The following is a 26,013-nucleotide window of genomic DNA, read 5'->3' as shown; positions in this document are numbered from 1 at the left end:
TCTACCAAAAAAACTGCAGTCTACTGTGATGAAGTTCAACGCAATGCCACCATGTCTCAGCACAAATTCCTGCCACTCGCACACAGATGACAGTTCCCAGACTGTCCAGATGTATGAACACCGTGTGTTGAACTTCTTTCGCACCGTACGTAGCCAACCTTGCTAATTGGAGGTGCGGGGGGAGGACAACAAACTAAACACAATTAGCTATTTTAAATAAATTCGTTTTTTTTTATCTAGATTTAAAAGTGCATAGCTCCAGTGCGTTCCAAACGACCGCAGAAGCAACCCGAAGTGCAACTCGTCCTGGGTGGTGTGTATCATGGCACGTGCTGAATTTTGTGGTGGACATTGTGCGTGGTGCAGCGAGTTCTCGAGTGTGCAGCGTGGCAGATCTTGAGGGATGGGTAGAGGAACCTCACGTCTGGTGTCTTGTGAATTGCGCTGTTGGGATCGCTCGTGCATGCACTGTGAAATGCAATAAACCCACGCGTGTATGACGGTCACCCGGTTGTTGCGCGTGGCTGGGGAAGGGCGGGGAGGCAGGGTTGGGTGCTTCATTGTGCAAGGCCATCTGAGCCTTGATGAACAGGGCGGCCCATATCTTTGTGAGCTGCAGGCACAGGCACACTGCCTAGAATCGCCACCTTTTCCACTGTTAACCAAATTCGGACATATTCCTCAGTCAGCCTAGGTCAGTGGTTGGCAACTAAAATAACAAGAAGATCCATTAATTTCGAGTTCTGAAAAAAAACTATTTCAAGTGCAGAAATGCATGTGAATCAGAGACGGACCTTAATAAATAACGTCACGAAGCAGTCCTTAAAGAGTCGCATGCCGCTCCGGAGTTGCAGGTTGCCGACCCCTGGCCTCGGTCTTTCAAAACTGTGCAGTATTTTGTGAAAAAATGTCAACACAATGCCACCAGATCTCAGTACAACTCACTTCCTGTCTATTCAACAAAAACGTATTGAGAGGTATGAACAAGCATGATCGTGAGGTATATCATTTATATAATTAGTAACACAGTACTTTGAATTGTCATTCCACATTCAAATCACATACATTTCTTTAATTTGCATGAGCAAGAAAAAAGCGCATTGAACAGCTATCTCAGCATAATGTTTAATCGTAGTCAAGTTTTGTAATATGGTTCGTATAAATAATGTATGCATTTATTTGAATAGTTTTTTGTATTGTAAAACTACCGTACATTATTAAGTATGATACTTTATGTACACAAGAAATTAAATCATGAGGAAATATGATAACAAAACACGATTTTTGTACACGGAAATCTATAAGGCTTTTCGATAAAGAATGAGAAAATCATTTAGAGAATAAAGAATGACTGAAGATGTCAAACAATTGAAACAAAAACATTGTTTTTATTTTACCAGGTAAGGCCCACTGAGCTATGTAGCTCTTGTTCAGAAATGACATGGCCACAAATGATAACTCAACGAAGTGGCTTATCGTGTAGAAATGTATAACAGCCAAATACTCTAAGCGCATGTTTCTAAATGTGGAGGGAAAACCCGGAGGACCCGTAGAAAAATCCAAGCCACCACGGGAGAACATGCAAACTCCAAATATACAAGCATCAGGGTTGGAATCGAACCCACAATCTCATGTATACCAGGCGAGGTAGTTAACATCTCGCCACCGTGGCGCCCCTGAATTTGTCATGAGAAGCACCGACAGGGAACCCCTTTTTATTGCAGCAACTCCTGCATTTCTGGCATGAAAGGGACACACTCCACGTTTGTTCAGGTTTCTTATCTCTCCAAAAGCATAGCATTGGTCATTTTAGGGTTTCTCTTTAAAAAAGGACATTGCAACCTTGACACGTCATGCTGGAACTTTACAGAGCTGTGGGATGCCAAGTACTTTTCAACGACAGAACTGTGAAGCTGCGCGCAGATTACGACTGGAGTTCTTGAAACCACTTCTTACATAAAAAAAACCATTTTGTACCTTTTGAGACTGCAGATGTACAAGATGATGATCCCTCACTCGTGTAGCTTTAATATTCACAAGTTTGCTATTTGGATTGTGGTGCTTCTGGGAATTTAATATCGTTAAATAAATAAACCCTACTCAGCATAAATCAACTAGGCCAACATTTAAAATATATTCACCCTAATATTCACAATATACAGCATACTGTAACTTCGCATCCAAGTTCCAATAAACATTACTTTTCTTGAACATTAATCACTCTAAAAGTCATTGTACCACGTTGCACTGGTGCTCCGATCTTCAGGGTAAGCTTTGAGGTCCCTTTGGCTGTCACTGTAAGAAACCTGCAGGGAGAAAATAACGTCCATTTAACTGTTAGCTGTGTCACGTTAAATAATAATATTAAGTCCGATTTATGGTGCGTGCAGAATTCGTACAGCCAGTCGCTCACACAAGTCGGAGGCCCGAAACCACACTGCCTGTACACATATACGTGTAACAGATGTAACTCCACCAAGCATCTGCAGGACAGAACCCAGACTTCATGTGTTCCGGAAATCACCAGCGAGTGAGCTCAATCAATATTAGGAGGTGCGTTGCTAAACGCTTGTGCACCACATGATAGTTTACTTTGTTTGGCCGTGTTGGGTGAAGGAGCGATGCGAAATAAATGTTACACGTCCAAACCCAAACAATCCATCATGAATCATAATATTGACTGCGTAAATGTACGTGTTAAATATATGTAGGGTTTAATTTATATATATGGTTCATGAATAAAGTTAAACGCTTTCTTACTTTTGGCAAAATTGGAGCTTCCATGGTCCCATTGCGAAGATGTTCCCAAACAAAACGATTAAACCACCTGTAAAGTAACAGGGGCACAGTTTAAATAACAACTTTTGTAAGCAAACGGTATATTTAATTCAACATACGATAATGAAAAGTGACTTCTCATAGATGTATCCGTGTTTTTCGTGCATAGACGATTAACCTGGACTACAGTGAGGGGTGTGCAGAGTCAATGGAGAGTGCCATCAATACGGACGCGATGATAAATGCTGAAGCTGGCCATGTTAAGTGGCAGAAGAGAGATTGAGAAAAGGAGAGAACCTCGGGTGATGTAAGACTTTGAATTTCCGGAGGTATAACTGCGATAACCGGCCAGGTGGCGCAGCGGGAGAGCGACCAGCTCACAATCGGAAAGTTGCGAGTCCTGGTTGGGGGTTGACTCAGCCTATCATCCCTCTGGGGTCGATAAAATTTCTTCCACTTTCTGGTAGAAGTTCAACAGTGGTTGTCCTATGGGTATACTCGCCCCCATCATTGGAATTGAGGAATTTCCACCACTGGTGCTCAACTTCTGTCAACAGAAGCTGAGCACCTCCTCAATGCTCATTCGAGCAGGACATCACGCCTTTGACTTGATACCGAACTAAGCGTGCACACGTTCCGAGTGCAAATGATACAAACAATGCAGAAGAGTATTCTTAGGTTTTTTCGGTAAAGTCACGTAGGTAAAAAAAAATCACTTGATACAGCTATCGTGCTGTGACGGTTCCAACTGAAGACGGAAGTTTGTGTTGCCTCCGAAACGTCGTGATTTTTATTTTATTTTTATTTTACTTTTATTAATTTAAAATGTTTTACCTACGTGACTTTACCGAAAAAACCTAAGAATATGAATCCTTGCAGTCACGAAAGCTTCAAATCTAGAATTAATGCAGAAGAGTTCGTGACCTGTGAGTGCGCACCGCTTCCAACCCGTCTCCCAGGCTCCCGAGTCTCTGCAGAGGATCGACCCTGGACAGCGTCGTCGTTCACAGGCAGAGTTAATGTCGCAATTAAAGTATAACTGAACAAGGTCACCGAGCAGTCATATTTCCTGAATACATATCAAATAAAAAGCACGCAGGTTCTGAAAAGGCAGGTCCTGAAGGAACAAACTCAGAAGGTTGATATAAGTAACGGCATGCAGAAGAGAGGCTACAAGTGGTGCTTCGGTGGGAGAGTAATGAAGACTCGCTTGTGACCTGTGGTGGTCAGGACTGGTCAAGAGCTAGTTAGTGAGAAAGCGTGGGACTGGGTGAAGGATTAGTATCGAACTCTGCGGAAGAATAGTTGCAGGCCAAGTGCGCGACTGTGCGGGATCACGTTTATTAGTGAGTGATCGTTATTGCAGAGAGCAAACTTCGGGGATAGAGTACGGTCTTTGTGAAATGCTGTTGTTATTTTATCCATTATATCCATGCATTCTGGATTCAAACAATAAGTACCGTGTGGATGTTAACATGTGTAGTGCCTGAAAATACACGCCACACGCGGCAGTGGGTGTATGCACGCGCAGAGTACAGTGGGAGAAAACGGGGTCGAGGTTGTTGTTGTCGTTAGGCGTAGGGAGGTCAGAGATGGGTAGGGGGCAATTAGGGACAGAGGGCGCTGATTGGCTGGGAGTTGTTATTGTCCAAATGTGGTGCCACGCTGTCGCTGAGGACAGTAACAGGTGGTAAGGGGTGATTAAGGACGCAGGGCGCTGATTGGCCGAGAGGTTGTTGTTGTGGCGCTGCATTGTCTGGGAAAACATGGCAGGTGCCAACGGGGGCTGGGGGCGAGTGGCGTCGCGGGGGATGCCTCAGATTAATTAAAGATTAATTGGCTTGGGGATGAAGAGAGGGGTTTTTGGAGCAGACGGGAGTTCGCGCCTGGGAGGAGAAGCAGGATGTTGGAGCTGAAGCAGCGGAGCCAGAAGCAGTGGAGAAGTGTAGGGTAGCAGTGGAGAAGTGTAGGGTAGCAATGGAGAATTGTAGGGTAGCAGTGGAGAAGTCTAGGGTAGCAGTGGAGAAGAGTAGGGTAGCAATGGAGATGCCAGCAGAAGCGGCTGGAGTGTGACGACGAAGCCAGCAGAAAGCGGCTGGAGTGTGACGGCGAAGCCAGCAGAAAGCGGCTGGAGTGTGACGGCGAAGCCAGCAGAAAGCGGCTGGAGTGTGAGGGCGAAGCCAGCAGAAAGCGGGTGGAGTGTGACGGCGAAGCCAGCAGAAAGCGGCTGGAGTGTGACGGCGAAGCCAGCAGAAAGCGGCTGGAGTGTGACGGCGAAGCCAGCAGAAAGCGGCTGGAGTGTGACGACGAAGCCAGTAGAAAGCGGCTGTAGTGCGGTGGAGAAGCTGATAGAGATACGACTGAGTGTGACGGGGGAGCCGATAAAGAGCGGCTGAACTGTGACGAGAGAGTGGAGAGGAGAGTCGACGGAGGAGAGACGCGGAGCGAGCGAGGCCGGCGGAACGCGGCCAGCGAGCGGAGAGCGCGCAGGAGGAATGTTGATTGGTGTTAACTGGAGGAATGTTGATCGGTATTAACGAAATAAAGAGAGAGAGAAAAGCAAGAAGCTGTCAAGTCGAGCACTACACATGCAAATAGAGGCGTTGAAGTATTTAATTTTATTCCCTTATATTTGTTACTTCTAAATAAAGTCCCTCCGGTTCACTTACATTTTTTGAGCTGGCCATTACATCCTGCCTACATTTAGCACATAAGTGACCAATCCGTTGACACAATTGCTCACCTGCACAAACTTCGGATGAGGTTCTCTGCCCGGTTGCTTACTTTACCCTGCAACATGGCAAAGGAGATCCCTTGCAGTATAAGGACTGTACGTCTGGACCGTGTCCTCACTCTTGAAGAGAGGGCTGTGAACATACGAGTTTCAAGATCAAGCTCGAGACGTCATCGTGGCCGGAACCGTTGATGCCACCACCGCACCTCGTCACTACCGGCACCCCCTGCCCCCCACCAGATCTCCGCACATCGTCACTACTGGCAACCCCTGCCCTCCACCATGTCGACGCGCGTAGCTTTGTGCCCCTAGGGCCCACTCCAAGCTCTGTATTCAGAGAATAACTGCTCCGCTGTTGTCCTCTGCGTCTTTCTCGTATGTTTTCTTATTGCGCATTCAATTCGTCAATTGTCACCAAACGTATGTATGTTAAACTTCTTTTGCAGAGTACATAACCAACCGTGCTAATCTGAGGTTGCGGGTGAAGGACAATAAATTAAACAAAAAGCAATTATAAAGAAATTGTTTTTTCAATCTATGGACACTACATTATGAAATGCATTCCTACGGCTAAATATAGTTAACTGCATGTGTAAACCTCACCAACCCACACTGACCAGCGTGGTGAAGTATGGTCAAACAACCCCCATGACTGACACGGTGTGGGGAGGTATTCATCCACTGGCTGCAATGTGGCACGAGTAGAAACGCCTACATCACATCGAGTCGTAAAACATGTGTCTCGGGCGTGTAAGAGAATATACACTGCAAGTTGTATTCACATGCAGAGATTATTCATCGCTGTGCAGCTTCATAAACAATGGAATGGGGCATTGGACATATGAATCATGGAAGCGTATACTCCAGCAGTGGATTGACGAACGACCATAAATTATTCGTATTTACATACAACGTGCCTTAGAGACATTACCTGCCTGTTAGCAGCTCATAAATCAGGACTCCCAGAGACCAATAGTCAGCAGAAATATCGTGGCCCTCGCCGAGAATCACTTCTGGAGCCATGTACTCCGGTGTTCCGCAAAGGGTGAAGGCCCTTTCTCCAAACAGCAATCGTTTTGAAAATCCAAAGTCTACCTGCGTAATGAGATGTCACAACAGTCCATATTCTTCGCATCATGTCCAGGACACAGCTTCATTCGTGTGACAGTAAACACAATGCATGTATGTTTAACTTATTGTTTACCGTACGTGGCGATCAATACTAATCGAATGTACAGGGGAAGGACAATAAACTAAACACAAGCAGTGCTGAAAAAATTTGTTTTCAATCTCGATTTCAAAGCTCAAGTGGCTTCCTAATATTGGAATGGAAGAACGTTCCAGACGGCCGCAAAAGCGCATCTGAAAGCACGCGACACTGCACGTGCGCATGGTCTCGGCATTAGGTTACGCAGTGGTGGAAAAGTGCCGCTATGCGCGTGCCGCCACACACCGGCACTTCCACATTTACATTGTGACCACTGTGGTGCACGCACTTGCTCCTTAGCTGACGACCACTTTTCATCAGATTCATATTTTTGTTGCAGACAACACAGTTGTACCGATTAAGTTAGTGGACATCTCGTTTATCCGGATCTCGCTCATCCGTGTGCCCCGCTCCGTGTTTTGAAACTCACGACAACACTCAGCCACTCACCCGCTCACCCACTCAGCCACTCAGCCACTCAGCCACTCACCCACTCAGCCACTCACCCGCTCACCCACTCACCCACTCAGCCACTCAGCCACTCACCCACTCAGCCACTCAGCCACTCACCCACTCACCCACTCAGCCACTCAGCCACTCAGCCACTCAGCCACTCAGCCACTCAGCCACTCACCCACTCACCCACTCAGCCACTCACCCACTCAGCCACTCACCCACTCAGCCACTCACCCACTCAGCCACTCAGCCACTCACCCACTCAGCCACTCAGCCACTCACCCACTCACCCACTCAGCCACTCACCCACTCAGCCACTCACCCACTCACCACACCGGCAGGTCACAACGCTTCTCTTTCTGCTTCGTACCTCCCACTGCTCCACTTTGGAATCCCTCCCATCGTCGCCCCCCCCCTCCAGCTCTTATAATAATAACATTGTTCAATTCAAGAAAAACGTGGCGCTCTTATTTCCGACAACTTTAACCCGTGCTGTTTGTCACTGGCCGTTTTGACATTTTGGATCTTGTGGGACCTGTGCTCAGAAACTGTGATTACAAAAAAACCTCACATTTGTAAGTGAGATGCATGCTAGAAATTAGAATGATACTACTTGGCTCCATCTGCCCCTATGTTTAAGAAACTCAATATCATGTCCATCTACAACAATACTATACTCCAAATATGCAGCTTTATCTACAAATACACATACCTCCGAGACATCGTGCCGACATCCTTCAAAGTATTCTTCCAGGTTAATTCCCAAATCCATGCGTACAACACAAGACACTCCGATAACCTTCACCCTCCACCACTGCCACACCACGCAGTCAATTCACTATCAGATACAGAGGTTCCGCACTCTATCTTCACGTTGCCAAACTACCATCATCCCTCAAGCACATTCCTGCGGAGGGAGCTGGTAGGAACGTTGGGTTGCTCGGTGAATGGCCAGGGTCAACGGCGGCGTGGTGTATTCCGCAAATATGCCCGACTGTGAGGGCGGGCACAAGCCGGCGTGAGTAGGTTTAACGTTGAGTTTTATAAGGGCACCACGGGGTGACCAGCCCCTCCCCACCCCTTACCCAGCCCCACCCTCCCCACCCAACCCCTCCCCACCCTCCCCACCCAGCCCCTCCCCACCCTCCCCTCCCCACCCAGCCCCTCCCCACCCTCCCCTCCCCACCCAGCCCCTCACTGCACGACGGACGGACACAATAATCCCCTGTGGGCTGGTGTAACCAGGAGGTTCCTACCAGTATAACTTCAAGAATAGACTACGAAGTAGCCTGATGAGCCAAACTACCCAGTCGTCTCCTCCATGTCGCCTAACTCCCACACACACTCACACACACATAAGCACACATGCGCACACACAAACAAACATGTATCTTTTTTAACACTGAGTTTAACACGTCTGATTGTAATTAGTATGCTTTGTTTAATTGATTGAACAATCTGTGTTGTATATTGTTTGACACGTCGGCTTTCGCGACCAATATCATCCATAACATAGTTTTTTTTTGGGTTAGATCACGTAAATATAAATGTGACGTTAAATCCACCACCCGACACAGCCAATTAGTAAGGTTTGTCACGTAAATAGAACATAACAATGTGTTACTCGTACAGCAGACCAGTGTGTTGGAGAGCAAATCGACAACATTTATAATCTGGGTACGACGTTTCGCCAGTAATTACAACTAGCTTCATCAGGCGGAGAGCCATATTTGTGGAGACATTCTCCTGTTTCGCAGGGAACATAAAATAGAGAAACTAATATCTGGTACTGAAGATGTATTACCAAAGCTATCAACAGAAGGTGTGTACCAGATTAATTGCACTTGTGGCAAATGCTATGTTGACAGGACAAATGATCAGCACGAAACTTAAAGGACACCGAAGGAATATTAAATACTCCCAAATACAACTGTCAGCAGTAGCAGAACACGCGTGCCAACAAGGACAATCAATTTATTTTTATAATGTTGAAGTTCTGTGCAAAACTAATTACTACTGGCCAAGACTAATTAGAGAATCTATCTAAATTGAGGTCGGTGTGATTGTTACCAGCTTGGCATAGCCCTTGTGATCCAAAACAACATTTTCTGGCTTCAGGTCACGATAGACGATCCCTTCTGAGTGCAGGTAGGAAAGTGCTTCCAGGACGCACGCCATGTAGAAGCGAGCGGTGTGCTCATCAAACCTACCCCTGCAGCAAGGAGACGGGGAACACAAACGCATGAATACTATCAGCTTTATGTTTAAAATAAAAATATGAACGTTTGTATAACGAGGAGAGACCAGGATGTTCTCGTTTGGAAGAGTGACCTTAAATGTGACAGGTTTTGCTGTTGCTGCTGCTATGTTGGCAGATGTGCTCAAGCAAAGCCAACAACAACTCATGCTCAGCAACGACACTGAGCTCTGGCAAAGGACCGTTGCCTGGAACGTCGCCTATCGTATATTACTTTATTTTCCTTTCAAGGTCACAGTGTTATCGATGAATGAAGGAAATGCGCCACGTTCATCAGTAGCATTGCATGTGTGTTGAAACTATATTCTTCAACACACACTCTTTTATATATTGCTTTTGTTTTGTGGTAAGTGCTAATTCAGAATGATGACTTTTGTGTTTTTATTCCACGCGTTTGTGCACAACTGCCAATGCAACCCATTAATATTTTAGTTGGGTACAAGAGTTTTATATCGCTCCCGAAAATTAACCATCCAGATGGGAATTATCTCAAATGTTTCTGTTGGCTCTCATACTACTGTTAAATTCATTATCTGAGACCGATAAAAGATCGTGGCCAAACTCATTATGGAATTGTATTTATTGTGGAAAATCAACAACTATTCTATGAGTTGTGGTATTATTTTGTGAGATGATGCCAATTGTCATTTCGTGTACTTTTGTAAATTGACCAAAGTGGTAACCCAGTTATAGGTTAAACGCATTTCCGCAGACAAATAACAACTGTAACTAGGGGTCGGCACGGTTTGAACCGACTCAAACTGGTTTCAAATTGAGCAAACCAAACGAAACCAAACCAGCGACGACTGAACCAAACCAAACCAAAACCAAACCAAACTAAGCTAAACCAAAAACCTCTTGAGTTGGCTTGAACCGAAAAGATGCGCGGCAAACAATATTCGCATTCAATACAAATATCAAGTGTATTAATCGCTAATTTCTACGCAGGCTTTCTTCATATTGAGATTCACTAGCAAGTACTGGACGACGATGTCGTCCACAGCCATCTCCTCAAGCTTGGCACGCCCAATGTCCTTGAACGCAGTGTGGTAGTTCAATGGCAGTGAAACCCCAACACTAGGCAACATCCGCGCCCACGAGCGCACACACATCTCGGCCTTGAACGTGCACTTGTGCAGGTTTGGTCGGTCGAGAAAGGAGCGCTTGGCGGCCGAGTTTGCTCTCTCGGAGGGCACGGACGACGCCGGGATAGGCAAATAGTCGAGGGCCACGCGTCGTAGGCGCGGGCACTTGCCGCCGCACAGCTTCCACCACTCGACGACGTCCATGCTCAGGTCCTGAGTCGGCTCAAGCAGGAAGCGGTCGACCTCGGAGGCGGCGCCGTCGTGAGCGTTGGGCGCGTAGACCATGTCAAAGAGGATGTTAATGCCGCCACGTGGCGCCGCCTTCGGCGCCGCGTCCGTCGTCAACGCTGGGTAGCGCTGGTTGAGAATGTCCGTCATCATGTCCTTGATATTGCTGTACTCGGCCTTTACAACCAACCAAACTAGTTTGAGCCGGTTCCACCCTGTCCGAGCCAAACCGAGTCGGTTTTCGTAGCCCCAAACCAAACCGAACCAGTTTAAACAGAGCCAAACCAAACCGATTTGGTTCGGTTCAAACCGCGGTTTGGTGGTTTGAGCCAAACCGTGCCGACCCCTAACTGTAACTTGCATTTGCGAAAACAAATTGGAATCTAGTTTCTTGGAACAAAGTGTGCGGTACAAGCAGCGCGTTGCGGTTTGTCTGAATATTTGGAAAGACAGCTGTGCACGTTCACGTTCCTAATGCTGTCTGACTCTGCAAGGTAGCCGCGGCAGCGTGTGTGCGTTCACGTCCATAGCGCTAACAGTGCGAGGAACCCACCGCTCCTGCAGGATGTCCCACAGCTCTCCACCGAGGCCGGCTTCCATGAGCAGATACAAGCATTCCATGTCTTGGAAAGTGCAGTACAACCTGAGACCGGAGACATCACACCACATCGTGGCCAAGCTCATCATGGCATTTTTATTTATTGTGGAAAGTCAACAACTATTCTATGAGTTGTGGTATTATTTTGTGTGATGATGCCTATTATAGTAATAGGTTTTTACCCTTTCAACTGGTACAACAACTGACACCTTTATACAAGGCATCATGTTTGCAATAACCACAACACAAGCAGTCAAAATGCAAACAAAAAGAAACAACTCTGATAATGATAATGATATGCACTGTCATTGAAGTTGATTGGTCCACACCCGAGACAGCTTTTCTTAGAGCCTAGTCTCCATTGGTGTTGGACCAGATGACACAAAAAGGCGTACAACTCAAAAACAGTGCACTATCAAAGTATTGAGAGCTCGGGGTAAGCATTTACACTATGAGACATCTCCTTTACCAGGGGCAAAATATAGTAATAGGTTTTTACCCTTTCAACTGGTACAAAAACTGACACCTTTATACAAGACATCATGTTTGCAATAACCACAACACAAGCAGTGCCTATTGTCATTTTGTGTACTTTTGTAAATTGGCTAAAGTAGTAACCCGGGTGCGCCACCGGTTGTCGCTCGATTTGCCCTCCCCTCTTCACCCGGTGTCTGTCGCCCGCACGGGCGACCGGTGAACTGGCAGTGGGATTGTAGCTCGATGGCTACCAGCGAGCGCGGCTGTAATTCTCACCGACTGCGGCTCTGTACTAACCACTTGCTGTAGAGCAGCGGTCCTCAAAGTGTGGTTCGTGGACCGCCAGTGGGCCGCGATGGTCCTCCAGGTGGGCCGTGGGCTGATGCAAATGCCGGTTGATCCGGACAATAATGACAATGGTTTCGGACAAAATTTTGTTGACCAATATAATCCATTATATACGTTTTTTTGTGTTGTTTACGTGACAAACATTACTAATTGGCTGTGTCGGGTGGTGGCGGGTTTAACCACACATTTATACTTAAGCGATCTCAATCAAAACAACTTTATTATGGACATTAATTAATATTTTACTCATGATATTTAATAAAAAATGAATTTAGGTAAACTTATAGCTGCATTGAGAGACGAGTGAATGCGTTTTGTCACCGGGAGGGCTGGATGGTCCGCTGAAATGTTTGCATCGGCTGAGTGTGTTCCGCAGGCCCAAATCGTTTGAGGACCACTGCTGTTGACTATGGTGGCTTGTGTGGCAGCAGCAGCCGATATGTATCAACACCAGTAGTATCAGCAGCATACGCGGCCACACCAATAGTATCAGCAGAAGCAGAAAAGTTCGTACGATGTCGACCTAGGGGAGACTCAGATAATTATTGTTACTGGTGTTGGCCGTGAGCAGGAATCGAACTCGAGTCGCTGGATTCGTAGCGCAGTCCACTAACCGCTACACCATCGCGCACTAACCCACAGGTAACTGTGGCGCGACCCTCATAACTGGGCAAAATGTGCGCGGTGATTGGAAGCCGTTCCACAATGAGCTCGGGAAAATGATGCTGATCGCGGCAGACAACTAAGCGACGGGACCTTTGACAAATCTGGCTTTTCAAGGAGCCCACTGCTTCCGTGAATAACAACAGCCATGGACGAGAGGAATTCGACTATTTCAATCTGAATTCAAAACAAATCTAAAGTGTGTTCAGCAGGCACGCTCGGACACATCGTAAATCTTACTTGACGATGAAGTTGCTGAGCGAGTGGTGCATAATTTCTTTCTCCAAATAGATGTACTCCTCGTGGCTTCTCTTCTTTATTTCCTGTTTTTTCACAATCTTCATGGCAAAATATTGGGTTCCTGTGTTCTTCAATTGAACCTGCGTGGGAATATGTTTACAGTTTGCATCAGCGCCACTGAGAATATTTCACAAACGTTGAGACGCACGAATGTAGAGGTCTTTGAGGACATCAACTCTTCCACACGCAGTGTTAAGCTGTTGTTTATCAGATTAATACAATTTCTCCAGGAAGCATACTCTCTGTGTTACATACACCGCTTTTATGCTCCCCATGTTTAAAGTATTTTGATTTTTTTTCTTCCTTCGTGGATTTTTTTTGACTGTGATAGAAAACATCCAAACCGACTCGAGTGTAACGGCTACAAACAGGTGGCCCTTGTACACAAAGTTATAATAAGGACACATTCCGGGGCCCGAGGGGCACGGTGTTCGTTCTCCACAGAAGTGCACAGCAGAAAATTCTTACAGCGTGCAGCTTGCAAATTAAGTATCCCCCACAGACAAATAAACATACCAGTGAATGTGTTAAATGGTATTCAACGATGTTAAATAAAACATCCGAGTTTCAACCTCCGAAGGTGACAACAGAAGGTGAACTGGAAGACGAATGTTTCGTGGAGAATCCGCGCATCGCTGGAAATGCAGCGCCAGAAAGAGCATCAGAAAACAAACGCACATCGTAACGACATTTGAGAGATGCAAGTGGCAGTTTCTGGTTACTTATCCATTGAGATGTGTGGCTCAAGTCACGTAGCTATCTGGCCAGCATTCAAACGCTTTTTTTTGGCAGAATGATTTAGGTTTTTTTGTAATTTAATGCAGGGTCCCTTCTGCTGCTCAATTAGCCCATCGATCCATCGCTCGGAACGACCCAACGCGGGTTCGGTATGCAGCAACGATGCCGAAACTTTCCTCCACTGTGCGCAATTGCGTCAATGGCACTCTGGGGTGTGGATCAATAGACTTCATTTAAAATATTTCATTTGGAATATCACTGGAGGTGGAATGTCCACGGTGCCGAGAGGGCCTGGCATCCATCCACACAAACCCACGAGAAAGTTTGGCACCCTAACCCCACGCCTGTGTGTGAACTCTCCATCAGATTTTTGATACGCGAAATTATTTGAAAGCAGCTGAATGGAAACTCACATACACGTGAAAGGTAAGTTTATGTACACATCCCATCAACCGCACAGCCTCTTTGGCGATACACCGTTTATAACAACGTTCCACTTTTACAGAATTGGTTCACAAACACCACGAGTAGAGATGCCCGAGAGATGAGCGAACATCTCCTTGAATGGGCCGAACCCAAAAGTCTTGGAGGCAAAGGGTCTGTGGGGCCCGCGGTCCCGTGTGGAGCCTCTGAAAAGCCGGAAGGGTAAAACCTTCCAGCTGTCAAGAGTGTCACTCACCACCGCGCGCTGACCTCCAGCACAACTGGTCAGCGCCTCCGCTACGGTGGCTGCCCACTCGTGCGGTTACGTAAAAATAGATGTCTAACGAATAAGAACACAATACCTTCAGGGATGGTGAATTCATACAAAGCAGAGAGGACGGTGAGATGCGTATGTTATGCTGTCATATTTAGGGTCATTGGAATTTCGCGCGAATCAACAAGAGCTTAACTCACGTGTTGGCTGAATTCACTTTTCTCACGATTTTAAGTGACACGTTGAACGGCATAATTCCAGGGAAAGGGTGCGAAAGTGACCAATTCTGTCAAACACATTTAGTCAAAAAACACAAACCGAAGGAACCTGCTGAAAATGTACGCACCGTGGTCAATGCATCAACTGTGGGCACAACGAATGCGTTGATAAAACGACAGGGAAATGTGGCCGTCACGTGGCAGGTTTTGCAATGAGTCAGAAGAGAGGTGCGTGTGTGGTCCAGGCACAGATCGCATTACATATCGGCAGCATCTGACAGCGCGCAGACAAACTGTGATGGGAACACAACTCAAAATAAAAACACGCACAAAAAATATGCAGTCTAAACGCCCTTGCCAACAGCAGCAACGGCAACATCATTTAATAAGCAGCAGTCGGAATTCCTTGGGGCGACCCCAATAAGAGTGTGTGCTTTCTCTGGCTCACGAACTCATGTTGAGTCAATAGCAGATGCTGGTGTTTCCGCTGCTACCGCTGCAAGATATTCAAAGAGGAGTTCCTCTGTGCTCCACTCTACACTATGTTCTCTGCGATGCCGGTATAGGGATGAAAAAAAATGTTGACAAAGCAAAGGTATTAACTGTGTTGTATTACTGAAGATTTCTCACTACGCTTGTCTTGTTTTCCATCTGCACCTTGTAGGACTTGAGCCCTTGTCAAATATAAAATCTGAGAACATTATAATTGAGTAAAAACAGGTGTACTCCGCTACCCACGTGCATCTACTCTCCGCTGATCGTTTGTTTTCAGGATATGCATACATCTACGTAGACTTTTTTTTCTTTTGGAAAATCGCCTGGACAACGCATTCACGTTCGCATCTTTAATGTGTGTACTGCATGTGTACGATACGCACGCAGAGGTGACTATCTCTATCGTAGGGAGAATTGTTGTGCGGGAAATAATTCGCGCGCCACACTATGAACCCTGCGACCTACGTACCTATTCGTGATGAAGTACCGGTGAGGACGCTTGACGCCGAGGTTGAGGCACACGTATGTTTATTCACAATATGACAGTGGGCATATACACACTCGAGGGGGTATCGGCCCCCTCACCCGTATAACTCGGGATACATCCCTAGCTAACTCTGTCCTAGCCCCGAATCCTCCACTAATGGGCTAGGGGAGGCTAACTGGCCCGACACTGGTAAGTCGGGCCCGGTACCCGGAGCTCCAGACCAGCTCTTACAAGAGCACCGGCTCTGGCTTTCGGGACCACGCCGCTGGCTCAATCCTGTCCGGCCCTGAAAAGGACATCGAACCAGGGGAGTCCAGGGCTCTATCTAAGACGTCTTCAATCTTCTTCCCTTAGCTTAAACATAACTGCCTTGAGCCCTTTCAACATCCCCTTTTATACCCAACCCCTCCCTGAGGGGTGGGGCCCCGGGGGATCATAACGTTCGAACCAGCCCCCCCCAGGGTGTCTGGCTCGGACGTCGTAGAGGGCACTTGCTCGTGCACTTACGTAGCCCCGCCCACTGTGTTTGTTTTCCATAGGCTGCCATGCATAACGGGCCCTCTCTTTAACACCCCTACAGTGACAACGGCAGGAACATGAGCCCTTGTTCTAACCTTCAACAACTCTAAACCATAAGTCTGTTCATCCTCGCAGCGGCTTTTGGCTAAGCTTCCAACAAAGACGGCCACCCCATCGCGCGCTTTCAGATGCGCTTCTGCGACCGTCTGGAACGCTCTCCCTTCGAATATTCGGAAGCCATTGGAGCTGCGCACTTCTAAATCTCGATTGCAAACGAATTTCTTTAGAACTTATTTAGCGTGCTGTCCTTCCACCGCACCTCCGATTGCCACGGTTAGCTACGTACGGTGCGAAATAAGTTCAACATACAAACATGGACGGATGACCCCTATCACTAACACGGTGTGGGAAGGCCTTCATCCATTAGCGGATTGACAGCGGTCCGTAAAGTATTTCATGCGCCGCTGTGCATGTATCTGTTTCGGCTTCATCGCTTATTATTAGCCAAATAACTTCATAATAGCTTCCACTTCTTTATCACCAATATACACGCATCGTACATCGTGATTAATATTCGTTTACTCGTTGATTTCACGGTGTGTGGCACTGCATGTGCAACCTGCGCACAGCGTGCGATCGCTCAGGGAGTGGGGGGGAGCAGGAAGTGGGGGGAGCAGGGAGTGGGGGAGAAGGGAGTGGGGGGGAGCAGGAAGTGGGGGGAGCAGGGAGTGGGGGAGAAGGGAGTGGGGGGGAGCAGGAAGTGGGGGAAATGGGGGAGCAGGGAGTGGGAGGGGAGGGAGTGGGGGGAGCAGGGAGTGGGGGAGGAGGAAATGTTTGGATGAGGGAGTAGGGGAGGGGGAGTGGGGGAGAAGGGAGTGGGGGGGGGGGGAACATGGTGGGGGGAGGAGCGGGGAGTGGGGGGGGAGAGGGGGGGGGGACATGGAGTGGGGGGAGCAGGGAGAAAGTGGCGTTGGGGGGAACAGGGAGTGGAAGAGTGAGGGGGAGCGGGGGGGAGTAGAGAATGAGGAGAGAGTAGGGGGGGCGGGGAGTGGGGGGGAGTAGGGAGTGGGGAGAAAAGGGAGTGGGGGGAGTGGGGGGAGCAGGGAGTGGGGGGGGGCAGGGAGTGGGGGAAACATGGAGTGGGGAGGAGAGAGTATGGGGAGCGGGGAGTGGGGGGAGTGAGGGGAGTGGGGGGGGGAGCATTGAGTGGGGGGGGGGGAGCAGGGTGTGGGGGGAGTGGGGAGAAAAAGGGAGTGGGGGAGGGGGAGAGTGGGGGGGAGCAGGGAGTGGGGGGAGTGGGGGTGAGCAGGGAGTGGTGGGAGCGGGTAGTCGGGGGAGCAGTGAGTGAGGCGCTGGTAACCGGCCGAGCGGCGCTTCTCAGTGAAACGGCCCTCGGGGAGTGCGACTGTTTTCGGAGCCCAAGGAAACCCCCACACACGCACACGCGCGCGTGCCGGGAGCGCTTCTCTTGAGAATCCACCACTCTAATTACTTCCCACTCGATCCAGGCAGCAGCAGCAGAGTGTCACAGCTAAGTGGAGGCCATTAACAAACTACGTGAGTCATCTTAACGACTTCTCCGTTCAAGAAGACCAATCGCAAATAACGAATCCCAAACGCGGTTGTCCAAGCACGTCCCGGCTGCTTGCGTTGTAGCCGAAACGTCGTGAGAATTATTTTATTATGTTTTATTTTTATTATTTTATTATTTCCCTTCTACGTGACTTTACCGAAAGAACCAAGAAGATGAATCCCTGCAGTCACGAAAGCTTTACATCGAAATTTTACGTCCCAAGTTGTCAATCCCCTGCTGCATGATGAGGGTCTCCTCCACCACCCTGCGTGGGTCGTGTGGGGTGTTTGGCCATACTTCAGCACGCTGGTCAGTGTGGTGAAAGAAAGTGCAGCAGTGGATTATGCGGCACGGCCTCTCACGTGGCTCGCCGCATGCACGACGGACGCACCGTCCACACTCATCATCCGTGCTGAGATCCTGAGATCGGCCGCGTTCTGGGCGATCTTGTCACAGGCCGCGGGGTTACACGTCAGCCAAGAAAGGCACTGGGGCGTCATAGTTAAATAAACGACGCGAAGAGATTATCTCGCTCTCATTAGGCTCTCCGACGGTTCCATAAAGTACACACACGCAAAATGAATTAACCTCATTGGGCTTACACTTGCTTAACTGAAGGATGGAAATAATACGTGCGTCGGAATATGGCTTTACAATTGATTTACCACCGTCAAGAAGTCATCGTCTCAGCGGACTCTCGCGTGACTGAACGGTAAACACGAATCAATGGGTCTCAAGTGGGTTTTACACCTCGTTAAATCATCGTCGACCATGATCAATCGACTGCTGGTGAATGCCTCCCCGTGCCGTTGCCATCCCTCGTGGCCCTGCGATGCCAAATCCATCTGGCACCTGAGCGACGAAGGGCATCTCCTTCGTTAGACGGAGGCTTGTTTATATTTGGTCGCTGAGCCACTGGGGCGACATCTGCGTCACAGATCCAAATATAGGACAACAGATCTTGGGCATTTGTTGGTGGCGCCGGCTCGGGCTGCTTTTTCGGCTCGTCTGTGATTCCCCGCCCCCCTCCACCCCCCCCCCCCCCCCGTGCCTTCCGTGCAAAACACTGCGCGTTCCAAAGTCTACAGCAGCGTTGTGATTCGCATGGACGGCGCTGAATGGTTATTACAATAATGCCTCATTGTTGTCATAACCATCACTATTATTAATATTATCGCGAAGCGACAGCAGCTGTGCCTGTGATAAGACGCAGCCTCGGCCTGCCTCTGTCCAGAAACTCGGGACGGCACAGCCCTGAAGGCAGCGCGCGCCTCGTCGTAGCAGCAGCGTCCGTGTTTATTTGGCGTTGACAACCAAACTCCTCACATAAGACCTCAACGATGTTCCTCGCCGCCGACTCAAGATCCACAATCCCCCTTCTGGGATCGCGCTGCTGTCACCATCATAGAATCTCTCCCAGACGGCCGCTTCTGCGGCGACAGCAGAACTGCCTTCTGCGGTCGACTGAAACGCTCTTCCTTGCGAAATTAGGAAGACACTGGAGTTATGGAACTTTTACATCTAGATTGAAAACTAATTTCTTTGGAAATGTTTTTTTGTGTTTAGTTTGTTGTCCTTTCCCCGCACCTTCGATTAACACGTTTAGCCTTCATGCGGTGTGAAAGAAGTTCAAGATGCGTACAAACAACACTGCCCAATAGAGGGGAACAACTAGGACGGACAACACAAACACCTAATTCGAGACGAAAACATCGCACCTCTTGGCTTTGACATTCCTCCTCAAAGACACCGATGGTGGAATCATCAACCACATCAGAACATCAACAGACCGATGTGCACATCTTCATAAAAAGGAAAATTAAATATAAGCCACAGTAGTGCGATTGTGCCCATGCAACCCGAACTATGGACCACAGAGTAAACCCACTGTGATCTGCGCTCCTTCAACGGAGGAGGAGGAGGAACAGCAACACTTCACGAACTCTCTCTTGAAGCCCTCTCGTGGCTCGCAGACCTCGCCGTTGGCATTTAGCCCCCCAACATATTGCTGCCACGCGCAAGTTTATCATAACATTTGGCGTTCAGTGGTGAGCGCCATCCAGCACAGGAGCCCCTCGCCGTGGCTGCCTTCTTGTCGTTCCTGCGCCCGGCGGCTTCTGCGGCGCGACGTTCCGGGAATTCTCCTCGCAAGCGCCAGGAGCCGTCGGCGCGAGAGGATTTGCGGCCAAGGGGCTAAGGGCCACCGGAGCTGGCCACGACGTTGTGATCACCAGGGTCGCAACGGCGGTTATGCGATGCGATCCTGGGTTACGCGAAAGCGCTAATTTGAACAAATAGACACCGGCCGTCCGACTGCTCCTCTCAAGCATTTGGCGTCTTGCAAGCTCCGTATTTAAATAATTAACTGGCATACAGCCGTGGTTATGTAACAGGCTCAACAGTTCACGAGACCCGGTTAACATGTAAACACTGATTTCTTGCTCAGAGTAACAGTAGTAATTTCATTTGGTCTGGTTAATTTTAAACAGGTGACGATCCTAAGTAAAATCGCGACAGGAATACATTTTACGAGCTTAAATAATTAACTTTTTTGTAAATAAGTCGAGTAAACGCGAAACATTTTTTTCCTAACTAGCTCAGGCCCACGGCACTAATGGAAAACACATCATAGTATCATGCAAGGCACGCTGTCATGTACCCTCAGCTGCCAAGTATGACTCCTCAGTTTATCTTTAAATAGTTTTCCTTTTGAAGCCCATCGGGAATTACTAAGTGGATTTTAAGCAGTGTTGCTCCTTTAAGGTGAAGGTCGACACCGGTTCGCTTGAACCGGACAGTCCGGGAATTGGCATATGTGTTGACATTGATTTGTATTTAAATTGATGATTTGTATTTAAATTGATGATTTGTATTTCCGTTGGTATGTACCGTGGCACAGTTTCGACAGACGGAGGATGGCTGAGGACTGTGGAAAAGGTGGCAACCCGAGGTTACGTAACGATAAGTAGTTATACAGTACGTGGATATACGTTTAACACGTAGGCTTTCGCGACCAATATTATTCATAATAAACGTTTTTGGATTAGATCGCGTTATTTATAAATGTGTCGTAACCCTCCACCACCCGACACGGCCAATCAGTAAAAAGTGCCACGTTGACAAAAGACAAAAAGTTCACTACTTTAGCCCACGGGTGTGTTGAAGAGTGAATCCACAACATTTACAATTTTTGAGTACGACGTTTCGCTGGTAATTACATCCAGCATCATCGGGCAATTTGGCAATGGTGACGGTATAAAGAAATGTCCTGCGACTCTCACAATCAGAGAAAAAAAAAGAGTCCCTAAAACTGGACATGGAGGAACTACTGCGCTTCTGAAAGAGCATCAATAAGCCTCTAACAAAGGACGAGAATCCAGAGCTTGTGCCATAGTCACGAGTGTTTGTCACAGCAGCTGAAATGTGCGACAGTATTCTTTGTGTTTTTTTTTAATGGAATCTGGCTGGGCACAGCAGCAGTGTCTGCGAGTGGCTCGCAACGAGCGACTCCGCCCGTTGTCTCTTGGAATTGATACAGTAAATCTAGTTGTGACGGTCCCACCTGATGACGGAGACTTGTGTTGCCTCCGAAACGTCGTGATTTAGCATTTTATTTCTATTATTATTTATATTATTTGTATTATTATTATTTTCTACCTACGTGACTTTACCGAAAAAACCTAAGAGTATACATCATCACCATCCCTCCCTCCGTGGTCAATAGATGAAGTATACATTTGTGGGAATGTCAACAGTGGCTGCCCTATACCGAGACTCGCCTCGGCCATAGGACTGCGGAATTTCCACCACTCGCTCAGGGCTTCTTCCTCGTGTCTCCTGTCCAACGTGTATGGTATTTTCCCAATTTTCTGCACAGGTGTGGGCATTTCCAAATATTGAGGAGTGCATTGTGGTACTGCAGGGCATCTCAGGAGATGATCCATGGTTTGCTTCCCCTGACCAATCACATTTTTCGGTTGTGTAGAAGCCTCCCCCCCCCCCCCCCCCCCCCCCCATCTGCTCAAACCAACTCTCTTCAGTCTGTTTAGGCTCCACCATGTGAGCCATTTGAAATTGGGGCCAGATGCGAGCTCCTCACTGGGGGTGATTCCTTGCCAGCTCCATTCGGCAGCTTTGTCGCTTGACAAAGCTGCTGAATGATAAACAGGAGATTTGAGCAGCAGGAGATCACTCTGATTCACAGTATTGAATGTTTTCATTGTAAACTGAAGAACGGCACGAGGTCGCCCATAGTTTCTCAACAAGGGCCACAAGAAAAATCGCAGTGTCCCTAGAGGCAGGACACGGGCGGGGGGGGGGGGGCATAAAAGCTACACAGTTTACATAGGGGGGCTCAATAGCAAAATACAGCGTCTGCATGCAAAATCAGCCCGATACGCCCTCCCACGAGTGTCGTTATGCAATCTCGTGTAGCCAGCGCAGACGAGGCACAGAACCTTAACAATATATTTTTGGCAAATATTTTCAATCTATCAATCACATTCAAACTGCTCCAATGGGCCAGTATCTTGGCCGGGTGTGATGTGCGTCGAGCTGACTGAATTAATGTGTTGCTTTATGCCATTACTTATAACGACCTCCGACACATCACATACCACGCAGCCATTTACAAAACCAAACCCTCGCCATCATCTGAATAAATACGTGGTACGCCCCGAGACATCACACCAATCTCAGATCACGTTAAATTATTCTAACTTTTTACCGTAGCAATGAGAATTTCCATATTTACACCACCAAAACAATGTTTACATTGCATTGTGTATTCTTTATAAATCATTTGTATTCACACCAAACAATGATTATATCGGTGTTTTTAAATTAAAATTGTATGCAACAGAAACAAAACAGTTACGGTACTTGAAATAAGTCACTTCTGTGCTTTAAAGTTGCCAAACATACTTGCGATATTGACTTTAAAATAAATCGGCAGTCCACAAATTTCTAAACAAGAGACCTTCCTATAATGTACACAACACAATCATCCTCCGAAATACTTTCAATAGGCATAGCCTAGCAGACAATCCACAGGGAATAATTTATACTACAAATTAATGAAATAACCATACCACCTCTACCTACTCAGCAAATTGCATTGTTGAGGAATTAAACAAATCTATTAAAATTTACAGTCTTCAGCTTGCTTGAGTCTACCAGTAATAGCTGTAATAACCCTCAAACTGATCTTATTAAATTTTCAATTGCCTATAATCTTAAAAACATATATATTATAATATTAATACGTTTAAATATGCCTATATTAACTTGAAATATAATTTAATGTATCACTCTTCTATTGCGCATGAAACACTTTTCCAAATGCGGCATTGAATGTCTCCGTCGTCTACGCTGTGGACCCAGTTGGTCCCATAACTACACCGATGAATAAGGAGTCAATGGTTCTGCTTCTCTGTTATCCCAACGTGCCCTTGGGTAACAACATAATAAATAAGTACACATTACGCCTCCTTCGCATGTGTGTCCCTCTGCGGAAACAAAAGCATTTTCTACACATCCCATCAGCGACACGACCTTCTTTGCAGTGCATTATTTCAACGCAAGCGAACTCTGGACCGGTTTCAACATTCAGTGTCTCATTAGTGGAGTCAGCCTTGCTTGAACGAATGCTGGTGAATTGCCAGATGTTTATAGGCAGAATTTTATTGTGTTGAACCAACACTGGTGAAATTATGCCATCCCAGAAGGCCGCGTGGCTTATGGGATGTGTAAAAAATACTTATTTTTTACGTGGAGGGATAGACATGTGTAGGGGGTGCATTTTAACACGTAGGCTTTCGCGACCAATGTTATTCATAATCAACGATTTTTGGGTTTAGATCGCGTTTATTTATAAATGTGTCGTAACCCTCCACCACCCGACACGGCCAATCAGTAAAAATGTGTCACGTTGACAAAGACAAATAGTTCACTGCTTTAGCCCACCGGTGTGTTGAAGCAACAACATTTACAATTTGAGTACGACGTTTCGCTGGTAATTGCAATCAGCATCATCGGGCAATTCGCCAGAATGGTGAGGCTCTCCTGTGTCTCCCGTTCTTATATAGAGCAGCAGCAGGGTGAGGTCATCATGATTAGGGGGTGCATTGTCTACTTATTTACGTTGTTACTCATTCTCCGCAACTATGCAAATAATTATTTAGTTTTAGACATCTGACCGATTTTGTCTCAGTCGTTCAACACTGGCCTTGTCCTGCTTTCACGATGCCAAAATTTGTGTTTTTACAAATTGGAAATCGTTGCATGAACCTTACAGCAACCTTACAGCAACCTTACAGCAACCTTACAGCAACCTTACAGAAACCTTACAGCAACCTTACAGCAACCTTACAGCAAGGTTCATCCGGAGATTGAAATGTAAAAGTCGTTGCGTCCTGCAATCCACGCACAACACCATTCCCCCTCTGCGCAGACATCGCAGCGTGAGAGACGGGGAACGTTGTGGAAAGCGACGGTGTCCACGCGTGTGATGCTGTGAGGTGTGTCGGTGTAGCGAAACGTCGTCTCTTCCACCGCATGCAGACCTCAAGCGTTTAGCGACAGTGCCGTGCGTGCGAGGAAAATCCCGAGGGGGTCGCATTCTTGGGCACGGCTTTGCTTATCAGCCGGACAACACCAACCCTAAGAGTGGCTCTACTAATTCCTCTACTAATGGACGCCCCTGCGTTTGAACCGTCAACAGCTGCTTCATTATACACGGTTAACCTTTGTCTACTTTTTTTGCTGTCATGCAATCCGCGATTTTGACAGAATCAATAAAATCGTACCATCAAAATACTCGTTGCGTTCGTTGGGGGAACCATTGCGATATTAAATGTGGTTTCAGACGCTTGTCACGGCACGGCCGCTATGTTGCGATAAACATCGATTGCAATGTTACACAGAGAGAGCTGTGACATCGTACTCCGTACGTGTAAAGCAACTGCCCGGTACAGTAACACAAAGTACGTTGAACAATTGACAATAAAACGTCTTCACAACCTTTTTTTAACGAATTGCCCTCCCACCAATCAGGTGTGGCGTGGACTTAAAACGCAGGCATTGGTCAACATTTGAACAATTCGTTGGGACGTATAAATCGTATTTTTGTGATGGTGACAATCTTGGCGGGTGGTGGAGGGGTTAATGACAATATTTTTTGCATTAAACTTTCACGTGGACTACCCCAAAAAGAAATATGGATCAGGTGAGCATCGTCATTTATAAATTATGATTTATTTTATTTTACCAGCTAAGACCCACTGAGCTATATAACTCTTTTTCAGAAGCAAACTGTCTACAAATCACAGCCCAACGAAGTGACGTATAACGTGGCAATTTATAGCAGCCAAATACTCTAAACGCATGTTTATAAATGTGAAAGGAAAAACCAGAGGACCCGGAGAAAAAAACCACGCGACCACAGGGAGAACATGCAAATTCCAAATATATAGGCGTCTGTGTCGGCATCAAACCGACGACCTCCTGTACACCAGCCGAGAGAGTTAACATCTCCTAGCCACCGTGGCGCCGCTTATTATATGATTATTGACTCCTTCCCCAGCCCGATGGATGCACCCATTTCCAAATAGTCAATCTCCTTCATGGCTTGACACAAGCTGATGACTTCTCCAGCAATAGAACCATAGTGATGCTTCTTCTTGGTTCTTTCGGTAAAGTCACGTAGAAGGGAACATAATAAAATAATTATTTTATTATGTTTTATTTTTCTTATTTTATTACTTAATAAAAATAAAACATAATAAAATAATTATTTTATTATGTTTTATTTTTATTATTTTATTACTTCCCGTCTACGTGACTTTACCGAAAGAACCAAGAAGATGAATCCCTGCAGTCACGAAAGCTTTAAATCGAAACATAGTGATGCTGGCCAGCCAGGACCATGCGACAGCTGTCCCAAGCTGCTACAGCCACTCTAATGGAAACCTTGTCAGGGTATGTGCCCCAGGTGACCATTAAGGTTGAACGAGGGGCATGCGTGCGCCACGAGGCCACGCAGATTCCACACGCAGGGTTGCATTTTTATATTTGTTTTCACCAAGGTGATGAGCATAGGCCAAACGGACTGAATCATCAAGCGGCTAGCAAAAAAAAAGAGCATGATCAAAGTTTT

At 47.0% G+C, this 26,013-nt stretch overlaps 1 pseudogene; it reads right to left on the bottom strand.

Moving 5' to 3' along the window:
* Positions 1-497: 497 nt before the first annotated feature.
* LOC133350709 (cGMP-dependent protein kinase 1-like) overlaps positions 498-26,013 on the bottom strand; it is a 29,920-nt pseudogene continuing 4,404 nt past the window's right edge.

This window comes from Lethenteron reissneri, chromosome 34 (assembly GCF_015708825.2).
Source record: "Lethenteron reissneri isolate LAM-NWPU_2019-01 chromosome 34, ASM1570882v1, whole genome shotgun sequence".
Classification (NCBI taxonomy): Eukaryota; Metazoa; Chordata; class Hyperoartia; order Petromyzontiformes; family Petromyzontidae; genus Lethenteron; species Lethenteron reissneri.
Note: the sequence above shows the minus strand (reverse complement) of the source record. Positions and strands in the feature narration are given on the sequence as shown.